This window comes from Capra hircus, chromosome 2, assembly GCF_001704415.2.
Source record: "Capra hircus breed San Clemente chromosome 2, ASM170441v1, whole genome shotgun sequence".
NCBI lineage: Eukaryota > Metazoa > Chordata > Mammalia > Artiodactyla > Bovidae > Capra > Capra hircus.
In genome coordinates, this window is record NC_030809.1 from 4380648 (window position 1) to 4393215 (window position 12568).

Genomic DNA, 12568 nt, shown 5'->3' on the forward strand with positions numbered 1-12568 from the left:
CACATCCATACATGACCACTGGAAAAACATAGCCTTGACTAGACGGACCTTTGTTGGCAAAGTAATGTCTCTGTTTTTTAATATGCTGTCTAGGTTGTTCATAACTTTCCTTCCAAGGAGTAAGCAGCTTTTAATTTCATGGCTGCAATCACCATCTGCAGTGATTTTGGACACACACACAATGTATACAGATTTCACACCAAAATTTTAAAAAAAAAACCTCTTACAACAATAAATGAATCCATCAAAGTAGCAGGATACAAAGTCAACACACAAAAATCAGTTGAATTTCTAAACACAAATAATGAAGAAAACAATTCCATGTACAACAGCATCCACAAGAACACTTAGGATTAACTTAAAGAAACAAAACACTTGTACAATGAAAACTACAAAACACGGTGGAAAGAAAGAAGACATAAGTAAATGGAAACACATCTCATGTTCATAGATAGGAAGGACTGCATATTGCTAAGATGTCAGTACTATCCACAGTGATCTACAGATCCAATGCAATTCCTATCAAAATCCCAGCAGACATAAACAGAAAAATCCATCCTAAAATTTATATGAAATTTCAAGGGACCCCAAACAGACAAAACAATCTTGAACTAGAAGAAGCTGAAGGACTCTTACTTTCTGTTTCAAAACTTACTACAAAATTATAGGAACGAAAACAGCGTGCCATCAGCATACAGACAGACCATCTACAGAAGAGAAGAGGGAGCCCAGGAATGCGTGTTCGCAGAGACATATGTTCAGCACGAGCGCAAAGGTCATTCAATGCGGAAAGGGCAGCACTGTCAACAAACAGTGCTGGGAAAACTGAGTGTCTACACACAAAGGCACAAAGTTGGACCTTACACACAACATCCACAAAAATTAAGTCAAAACAGATCAATGACCTAAACATGAGACCTAAAACCTCAGACAAAAGCTTCATTACGCTGGATCTAGAAATGACTTCTTGGATATGACACCAATGGCATCAGTAACAAAAGGAAAAATAGACAAGCTGTACCTCATGAAAAAAAAAAATTTATCTATCAAGACATTGCCAACAGAGTAAAAATGTAGCTCACAGAATGAGAAAAATATTTGTAAGTCATATATGTGATACAGGATTAGTATACAGAAAACTACTAACACTAAACAACAGAAAAAACTAACTTTACTCAAAAATGGGCAGAAGACTTGAACAGACATTTCACTAAAGAAGATACACAAATGGCCAGGACACGCATGAAAAGATGCTCAACATCACTAATTCTTATGCTAATGCAAATCAATACTATAGTGAGATTACCACTTCATACTCATTAGAATGTCTACCAGCAAAAACAAAACAAAACCAAACCAACAACACCCAGAACACAGCAGTGGCTGGAGTGGATGTGGAGAAAGCGGAAGCCTTGTACACTTCTGGGGACAACGTAAAATGTTACAGCCACTGTGCAAAACGGTATTGTTTGTTTTCTCAAAATATCGAAAATAAAATCATCACATGATTCAGCAATTCAAGTTCCAGGCATATAACCAGAAGAAATGAAAGTGGAGTTTCAAAGAGGTATCATGGCAGTATTCTTCACAATAATTATAATGAAGATTAGCAAACCAAGTGTCTACTGACAGAGGAACACATACGCAAAAAAAAAAAAGACATCACTCAGTCTTAAAAAGAAAATGCTGACACATGGAATTATGCTAAGTGAACTAAAAGCGAAAGTGAAAGTCGCTCAGCCATGTCGACTCTTTGAGACCCGATGGACTATACAGTCCATGGAATTCTCTAGGCCACAATACTGGAGTGGGTAGCCTTTCCCTTCTCCAGGGGATCTTCGCAATCCAGGTCTCCCACACTGCAGGCAGATTCTTTACGAGCTGAGCCATAAGGGAAATAAGACAGTCACTAAAAAAGACAAATACTGTATGATTCCATTTATATGCAGAAGGTACATAAAGTAGCCAAATCTGACAGAAAGCAGAGTGGTGGTTTCCAAGGACTGGAAGAACGAAGAATGAATAGCTGTTATTTAACAAGTATAGTTTTATAAGATGAACAAAGATCTGTAACGGATGGCAATGGTGTCTGAATGACAATGTAAATATATTTAGTATGACTTAAATGTGTACTACTGGGAGCTGACTGTGGCTCAGATCATGAACTCCTTATTACCAAATTCAGACTGAAATTGAAGAAAGTAGGGGAAAACCACTAGACCATTAAGGAATGACCTAAATCAAATCCCTTATGATTATACAGTGGAAGTGACAAATAGATTTAAGGGACTAGATCTGAAAGAGAACCTGATGAACTACGGAAGGAGGTTCATGACACTGTACAGGAGACAGGAATCAAGACCATCCCCAAGAAAAAGAAATGAAAAAAAGCAAAATGGCTGTCTGAGGAGGCCTTACAAATAGCTGTGAAAAGAAGAGAAGTGAAAAGCAAAGGAGAAAAGGAAAGATATACCCATTTGAAAGTAGAGTTCCAAAGAACAGCAAGAAGAGATAAGAAAGCCTTCCTCAGTGATCAATGCAAAGAAATAGAGGAAAACAACAGAATGGGAAAGACTAGAGAGCTCTTCAAGAAAATCAGAGATACCAACGGAACATTTTATGCAAAGATGGGCTCAATAAAGAATAGAAATGGTAGGGACCTAACAGAAGTAGAGAATATTAAGAAGAGGTGGCAAGAATACACATAAGAACTGTACAAAAAAGATCTTCACGACCAAGATAATCACAATGGTATGATCACTCGCCAGACATCCTGGACTGTGAAGTCAAGTGGGCCTTAGAAAGCATCACTATGAAGAAAGCTAGTGGAGGTGATGGAATTCCAGTTGAGCTCTTTCAAATCCTGAAAGATGATGCTGTGAAAGTGCTGCACTCAATATGCCAGCAAATTTGGAAAACTCAGCAGTGGCCACAGGACTGGAAAAGATCAGTTTTCATTCCAATCCCAAAGAAAGGCAACGCCAAAGAATGCTCAAACTACCGCACAATTGCACTCATCTCACAGGCTAGTAAAGTAATGCTCAAAATTCTCCAAGCCAGGCTTCAGCAATACGTGAACCGTGAACTTCCAGATGTTCAAGCTGGTTTTAGAAAAGGCAGAGGAACCAGAGATCAAATTGCCAACATCTGCTGGATCACCGAAAAAGCAAGAGAATTCCAGAAAAACATCTATTTCTGCTTTATTGACTATGCCAAAGCTTTTGACTGTGTGGATCACAATAAACTGTGGAAAATTCTGAAAGAGATGGGAATACCAGACCACCTGACCTGCCTCTTGAGAAACCTATATGCAGGTCAGGAAGCAACAGTTAGAACTGGACATGGAACAACAGACTGGTTCCAAATAGGAAAAGGGGTACGTCAAGGCTGTATATTGTCACCCTGCTTATTTAACTTCTATGCAGAGTACATCATGAGAAACGCTGGGCTGGAAGAAGCACAAGCTGGAATGAAGATTGCCGGGAGAAATATCAATAACCTCAGATATGCAGATGACACCACCCTTATGGCAGAAAGTGAAGAGGAACTAAAGAGCCTCTTGGTGAAGGTGAAAGAGGAGAGTGAAAAAGTTGGCTTCAAGCTCAACATTCAGAAAGCAAAGATCATGGCCGGTCCCACCACTTCATAACAAATAGATGGGGGAACAGTGGAAACAGTGGCAGACTTTATTTTTCTGGGCTCCCAAAATCACTGCAGATGGTGATTGGAGCCATGAAATTAAAAGACGCTTACTCCTTGGAAGGAAAGTTATAACCAACCGACAGCATATTAAAAAGCAGAGATATTACTTTGCCAACAAAGGTCCATCTAGCCAAGGCTGTGGTTTTTCCAGTGGTCATATATGGACGTGAGAGTTGGACTATAAAGAAAACTGAGCGTCGAAGCATTGATGCTTTTAAACTGTGGTGTTGGAGAAGACTCTTGAGAGTCCCTTGGACTGCAAGGAGCTCCAACCAGTCCATCCGAAAGGAGATCGGTCCTGGGTGTTTATTGGTAGGACTGATGTTGAAGCTGATACTCAAATAAAAAAACAGCAACAAAAAAAGAAGCTGAAACTCCAATACTTTGGCCACCTCATGCGAAGAGCTGACTCATTTGAAAAGACCCTGATGCTGGGAAAGATTGAGGGCAGGAAGAGAAGGGGATGACAGAGGATGAGATGACTGGATGGCATCACTGACTCAATGGACATGGGTTTGGGTGGACTCCGGAACTCAGGGAGGCCTGGCATGCTGCAGTTCACAGGGTCGCAAAGAGTCAGACATTACTGAGCAACTGAACTGAACTGAACTAAACTAAGTATCAGAGAGAGATTGGTTCCTTGACCACACTTCCACAGATAGCGAAATTCGGGAAGCTCAAGTTTCTTACATCAAATGGCTTTGTATTTGCATACACATCCTCTCCTATCCTTTAAATCATCTCTAGATTACATTAATACCTAAAACAATGCAAATGCTATCTAGATATGCTGCCAGCAAATGGATATTCAAGTTTTGCTTTTTGGAACTCTTTGAAATCTTTTTTTTTCCCCCAAATATTTCTGATCCATGGTTGGCTGAATCCAAGGATGAAGAACCCTTGGATAAGCAGATATAAGCCAAAAAATATACAATATGGTAAAACTTCACAATTTGTTCTTAGGAAGCATGCCAATAAGACAGTTATTAATGAATATATTTCAAACTAGCTCATGCCTCTTTAGTTTTATCATTTCCTCTCTACCAAAGTACATACTGATCTTACTAGCATTTAAAAATACTGGCTTTTTTGTTCTTTTGTTCATATGATCCATCACCCCAATGTAATTACGACTAATGAGGAATAATGACATAAGCATCCCTCTCATCCTTGATAAATGTTTCAAGGAGAAATTCAGAAAAGCCAGATGATAATAAAATAGTAAGCAGGCCAAAATGTAAAACTGAAGGCTTTATAGGAGGCTTACTTTTGATGCCTCTCTGAATATCAGCAGACAATTTAACCCAAAATGGCTGACATATGCCATATAGCCTCCCTATCAGACATAAAAGAGTGAAATCTCTGGCTGTATCATTTTTAAAGGCTGTCCCGGTATCTTTTACCTTTCAAGGAATTTTACCAACTCAATTAAAGTGACATACGGGCACCATATGCTGAACTAGGAGGAGGTGAATTGAAGGTTAGCTTTATTTTATGACACAGGAATGATCCTAATGGACCAAGACAATATAGGACTAAAGATCAATACATAATCTTGGGGTGGAGAAAAGGGGAGACTACGCAGCTGGTCAACTACCCTCCTGCTCACTGTTAATGGGTACCACGCTGCAAGAGTGAGGAAGGGATCTGAATCACTAAAAATGGAAAAACGGATCAAAAAGTAGACATCATATTTTAAGGTAGCTTTGTACTCTCTGAAAGTCTTTGTCCTTTGAGAATATGCATTTCATATAACTGACATATCAACTTTTTAAATTACCTGAAGGACCATATATATGACAGTACCTTTTAATACCAGATGTCAAATCTGATCTAACTGAAAAATAAATTCAAAAACTTTAATGCAAAGCAATTCATGTCAACTGTGCAACAGGTACTGTGTCACAGGATTTTGATCATCTCCTCTCTAAAGGACTACGTTTACAATGTCACGTGTCCTCACTTATGTACCATGTCTACACTTTAACCCAGTAACTGCATTTCTAGAAAGTTATTCTACAACAGTAATGCCAAATCCAGAAAAGGGTTAAAATTCAATAAATTACTCACGATAAGAAAAACTGGAAACAACCTAGTGCTTATTAACTCCTCACATAAATAACGTTCACATGTATTCATTTTCTCAACAAAGGCCCTGTTTCTCACCCAGCGTTCATTCCTGTAACTAGCATCATGCTCATCCACTCAGCTGCTCAGGTGCTGCTTTCTGACATCCTCCTTTACTCTTCTTTCTCTCACTTCCCACATCCAAGCTCTCATCACATCCTCACTCTACTTTCAAAATATACAGCTAACTGCACTACTCATCTCTTTCACTGCCGACTTACAGCAAGCCACCATTATTTGCCTGTATTACAATTAAGCTCCTAAGTGATCTTCACGCTTCCCCCTCACAGCCACAGCCACCTAGCCTCATCAGTCTACCCTCGATATAAAAGACAAAATTACCTTTAAAAATAAAAAGTCAGTTCCTTTGCTCTTAAATTTCCAATGGCTTTCTCTCACATCTACATTAAACTCCGCAGTCTCTGCCCTGGTCTGTACCCTAACACAGTCTAACATTCCAGACGCCATCTCTGCACCTCGGCACTGCTGTTTCTTCTACCAGAGATGCAATTTTCCTAAAATCTGCAATCGCACACCCTCATTTCTTAAGTTTCTACTTAAATGCCATGGTTTTCAGATAAAACTTCCCTGGGAGCCCTAACTAAAGTAGGATGTCCAGCCATTCCCTACCCCTTTAGCTTGCCTCGTTTGCCTAAAGGCATTTATTACCACCCAATAGGATATCTCACACACATACACACATACCTACATGCAACTATTTTTCTATCTCACAAAAAAATAGGCTCCATAAGAACTGCAGGTTTAGTCTGCTCACTATTATATTCCCAATGCCTACAACAGTGTCTGACACACATTAAAAGCTTAAAAATTAATCTGTCAAACCTTGATTGAATGTTAAATTCTTAAAACAAAACAACATACAACCATTTATTATTTAAGACATGTTTCAAACAGCATAGGAAAACCTAACCTTACAACATAAAGTGACAAATGAGAATAAAATACCTTATACAGAGCCTACAACAGAGAAAAAGGAAAATATACCAAAAATTGGTTAGAAAGTACATGCCTCTAGAAAGTGAGTCAAGATTACTAGAAAATTACATTTTCTTCTTTTTCCTAAATAAGTTAATGTTGAAGGTATCCCTTCAAAATTAGAAAAAATTATATGTTAAAGAGTTATGCCTGATAAAATTCTACAGCCTTTAAGCTCAGAACTTTTTTTTTTGGCCGCATTGTGGAGTATCTTGGATTTTAGTTCCCCAATCAGGGACAGAACTCATGTTCCCTATAATGGAAGTGTGTAGTCTTAATCATGGATCAGCAGGGAGATTCCCTAAGCTCAAGACTACAAACAAACAAACAACTCTGGCCTGGAGGAAGTTGTGCCAGAAAAAAAATTAAAGATTATTTTTTAACATAAGTTGAAGGTTCCCAATTAGTAGAGTGAGCAGATAGTTCATCATCCAAACAGAGTCCATTTTAGGAGCTGTGGAGGGTTCAAAAAATAATTAACAGGTAGTTCAGCTGATTTATACAAGTGTAAACTGAGACCCGTTTTGAGCAAACCAGAAAAACAATTACCTTACTCATTACCCACATAACAAAGTTCTCTCTCTTTAGGATGACTTTAAAACCTTTAAAACCCACTTTCTTCATCTCTACTTCTGCTACAAAACCACACACACATCCCACACATGACTGACTACTTAGCATTCCACTAACCATGCCTCTAATTCCTAACTTCCTAGAAGGCCTTTTCTTCCCTTTTCTGTCTAGAAGGTCCTATATCTTCTGGCTTACTGCCTCTTCCTCAACAAAGCATATAATAGCACTTTGGCCACCTGATGCGAAGAACTGACTCACTGTGAAAAGACTCAGATGCTGGGAAGAATTGAAGGCAGGAGGAGAAGGGGAAGACACAGGATGAGATGGTTAGATGGCATCACCGACTTGATGAACATGAGTTTGAGCAAGCTCTGGGAGTTGGTGACGGACAGGGAAGCCTGGTGTGCTACAGTCCATGGGGTCGCAAAGAGTTGGACACGACTGAGCAACTGAAGTGAACTGATATCTCTAACTAAGGTTCTTAACCAGAGTCTTATGAATGGTCTGATGAACATCCGTGAAGTTCTGAAATTATTTGCAAACACTGGGTATATGCTCTTTTCTTAGGAGAATGCACTGTGACAATTTTCAGATTCTAGAAGTAATTTATAACCAAACAGGATAAGAATTATTGCTTTATTGTATCAGTTGGATTATAATTATTTATTCTCTCACTACATTATGAAGCACCCTATCCTAGAAATAAATGGTTTGATGAAATAGCGCGTTAGAAAGGTATGTCCAGGAATTCCCTGGCGGTCCAGTGGTTCAGACTCCATATATTCACTGCTAAGGGCTTGGGTTCAATCCCTGATTAGGAAAAAAAAACCCCACAAGCAGTGCAGCACAGACAAAAAATAAAAAAAATCCACAATTCTCTCCTAAATTCCTTTAGATTTACTGTAAGATCCCTGAATTCCACTTCTAATTTTATTATATTCAACCTCTTTCAAATTTCCAGTCATGTATGAACTTAAATCATTTAAGTTAAATATTTAAATTCCCTTCCATTAAAACCACGGTTTTCTAAACTTTCTGCATTTTTACATGCAAAGATTGAAAAAAAGTAAAATTAAAAATTTAAGGCAAAAAAGTAAAATTTATTAAAATTGAAGGGGAAATAGTAAAAAAAAAAAAATTAAAACTCAGTATCCTAGAAGAACCACAATATTTATGGAAGGCAGAAAAGGGAGGAGAACAAACACAGATGCATGAGTCAATCTACCTTAACAGAATGCTTCTTTCAATGTCTACTTCTTACAGTAAGATGACAGGGATCACATTACATTATATGCATCTAATTCTACTTGAGATTTTATTGAACTTTTTAAATGCATATCATGTACCAATTTAACACTGTTTATTAGAACAAAGGTTCATGTGCAAAAAACACACACCATCCAACAGCCCTGAGGTAGGTACTCACCGCGCTGTACACTGCCGAGACAGCAGGAGCAAAGATTCGATCCTCGAGGGGCTGCTGCACAGGTCCTCTAGGAATTCTAAAAGAGCGAGTTAAGGATAAGAGAACTCAAAAACGAACTGAGCAGTAAGAGCAACTTACGATCACAAAACCCCGTCACCAACCCAAGGTTTGTCATCCAATTAGTAGGGCTATCCGCTTACTTCTCCAGAGAAACTGGAAAACAAAGTATTTCAAATTTCCTAGCGTGATTAGATCAATCTCTCCAAAAGGGAGTCCCATGATAACCATTCCATGGTAACTCAAAACAAATAAAAATCATACAACAAGCCTCCTAACTTTAGGCCCACAATGAGGCTCTACCACCTTTACTTCTTAGAGAAAAAGACTAAGGAAGTATAAGCAGGATATTCAGGAAGATAAGACTAATTCATCAACGTGGAAATTACTGACAAAGACCAAGTCTGTTTCAACTACACAGGAATGGCAAATACAACTGCTTCCTTGTGTTTCTATTTTAAAAGCTACTACTTTTCCCATCTCTACCCATCAACTCTTCATTTTTAAAAAAGGCTCTCCACCACAATTTAGTTTAAAATATTTCAACATGTTGTCAGGATATTCTTCAAAAGAGTGTCATTTTATCCAGCCTCAAAACTGAAAGATGTGAGCTCTTCTCGCTGGTAAGGCAGCATTCCACCTCTTTAAGAATGGCAACCGAGAGAGTGCCACCAAAAGACTGACAGCAGCTCTCTCTGGATGACAGGATCACAAACCCGTATTATGTGCCTTTCCTACAGTAAAAATAAGTTACTTTTATAATTTAAATGTATTTCAAAAGACTACAAATGTAATAAACCCAAAATGAGACAGTATCCTTTCTTCAACAAATCAATTCTCACATCATGTGCCTTTTTAATTCAGTGAAACAGGAAGACAAAGTGACAGCTGCAAATAATAACTGTGTAAGAATGACTACAAGTTGCGGAGCCCTTAAAGAATCATTAGAAGTAAAATTCTTTATATCTAAGTTGCAACAGTTTACCCAGGTGAGAGAGGGAAAACCAAACAAAAAAACCCAATGCTTTAGTCATTCAATGTTAAGAACACTGTTACCAGTTTTTAGATAGTTCTTTAAACTTAGCAACCTCAGACCACAGCTGGATACCATGCCATCCTCCCCTACACACAAAGAACTGATCTAAAATGCTGCACTGAGCAATAGCAAAGGCAAACCATTTATAAAGGAACTGCTTCATCCAAAGAAACTATATATATATATTTATATTTAAACTATATATTTATAGTTTATATATATTTAAACTATATATATATTTAAACTATATATATATTTATGTTAGAAAACATAACCCTAACAAGTTTCAGGGCTTAAGTCCTTTCTATTAGCTTGTCAATTCTTTCAGAATGAAGACTATTCCTAGCTGAAATAAAACTTACTTTGAATTATGGTTCTGCATTGTGGTCATATGAATGGTAGAAAACATAAAACCTTTCTTCTGCAAAGCCAACTACTGTTTTTTCAAGCTAGGGTCAACTGTCACTATGTGGGAATAAGTTCTAAGTGAGTTATCAGTAGTAGGCCCCAAGGGCTGAACCATACCTTTTCATCTTACAAGGAAAGGTTAAGGCTCGGGATTTCTATTGGTCACTTCACTGGCTAACAATATTACTGTAATTACCAGACTTCTAAAGAGACAATCATATATTTGGTCAATGTTCCAGTAACAAACATTCTTTTCCCTTGGTCACAAAGAGTACTCACTTATTTCCCTCTGAAAACTACCAACAGAATTTTATAGATTAATATAAAGGTTATCACCAGTTCCCATCAAGCTCCGTATCTCCAGCATGAATCACTGAATGCTTCCCTGCCTTCCGGCTCACTATTACAAGCAAACAGCTCATCACAGTACTATTTAAATTCTAATTCAAACAATGCGCAGTGTGCAATAGGCATGTGCAATGCTCCAGAACACAGTTTTTATTTCTCAAATGTCGTGCCTGAAATAAGAGTACTACACCCACTTGACATTTCTGTGATTCAAATTGCTATGATTTATATTATGTCATTAGGAAATACAAGCATAATCATTAGCAAGACTGGACAGCAGATATGTAATAACTGAACTAATAAGACTTAAGCAGAAATATAATTGCAAAAAAGTCCTAATTCCCCATTTTCTTTCTAATAAATTAACATAAATTTCAGAAACAAAACTTGAAGCTTAAAGAGTATTAAAACACGATAGAATTTAAATTATTATAGTACTCACTACATAACTCTCCACACTAAATGTCAATTAGGCAGATAAAAAATTCTCAGAGACCAAATTTCATCAGGGAAATCCAAGGATCTATGAAATTACATAATGATCTGAACATTTCCTACTGTACCATGAAGGAAGGAGGGGGAACTATAATTATTTTTAGCACAAATGTTTACTAACATTTCAAGGATAATGAACTCCACCAGGATGAGCTTCTAAATCTACAGTAATCATACCTGAAACTGGGTTTGACTCAAAGTCAGAACCTCCTCAAAAGGTAGATTTTGACAAATCAGAAAACAAGCAGCTGAAAGTCAACAGAAATATTCCTCCAGTGTGCTGAAATACTAACAGTGCATTTACAATTCCCAGGTGAATGTTCCTAAACTCTGCCCCACAACACTATAAGAAAAGCTGCTATCCCAATGCACAGCATAAGCAATATTCTTAAAGTAACAGCCTCAAGTTAACACTCTCTCATTACGAAAGAAAACAAGGGTACAAATTCCTTTGCACAAACACTGCTTTAGAGAAGACACAGGCAACTAATTTCAACAGATACAAATAAACGAAAAGATCTTTTTTGCATTCTCAGTTAACCCTTAAGGCAAAATAGTTATGTTAGTTGATTTATGCTTTCTTTACTTTCTCATTTCTACCTACTTTTGATAATGAAAAGGATAACTTCTATAACATACAAGAATAAGGGCAAAATTTCTAAACTATACTGTATTTCACAAGATACCATACACGATTTCTCAAAACATTGTTTCAAATACAGCTGGCTTTGGAAATGTCCCTTTAATATTAGTTCTGACCCATAAGGTACATGTCTTTCAAAAATTAAAGAAATCCAATTTAAATAAACCAGCATATTTTAAAAACAACCCTAACAAAAGAAAACTAAACCTAGCTTTAAAAAGTAAATGCACTCAAGTGAATAAACACACCGTCCACATAATTTTTAATTCTAAAAAAAATCCTGTGTCACTGTTTATGATACAGAAAATGATCCAGATTAGTTCAGAATGTTTTAAAAATAACTTAAGAATATACAAAATTATTTTTGAGTTTTTCAGATCTGTCACATATAGAAACTGATTAACCATCTCCTCCTGGGACAACTAGATAGACAAAGGCAACAAATAAACAAATAAATAATTGGATGCTCAATTCACAACATACACAAAACTTAACTCCAAACTGGATCAAAATCCTAAATGTAGAGCTAGAAGTATAAACTTTTTAAAAGTTTATAAGGGAATAAATAAGGGAATAAATCTACATGACTACGTATGTGGCAATGAATTGCATAGGTATGACAGACACCAAAAGAACAGCAACCAAAAAAAAAACAAAAAACAAACCACCCAGATAAATTGTACTTCAACAGAAATAAAACTTTTGTACTTCAAAAGATACCATCAAGAAAGTGAAATGACAACCCACAGAATCGGAA

The 12568-nt window shown here is 37.1% G+C and overlaps 1 protein-coding gene across 4 annotated transcripts in view; it reads right to left on the minus strand.

Moving 5' to 3' along the window:
- The window catches only part of EIF4G3 (eukaryotic translation initiation factor 4 gamma 3), a 354292-nt gene that overhangs the window by 257351 nt on the left and 84373 nt on the right, over window positions 1-12568 (minus strand). For all 4 annotated transcript variants that reach the window (XM_018055176.1, XM_013974607.2, XM_018055170.1 and 1 more), the window contains one exon: window positions 8825-8900. The gene's annotated coding sequence lies outside the window, so the exon portion shown is untranslated. Of the gene's footprint in view, window positions 1-8824; window positions 8901-12568 lie in introns of those variants that run through there.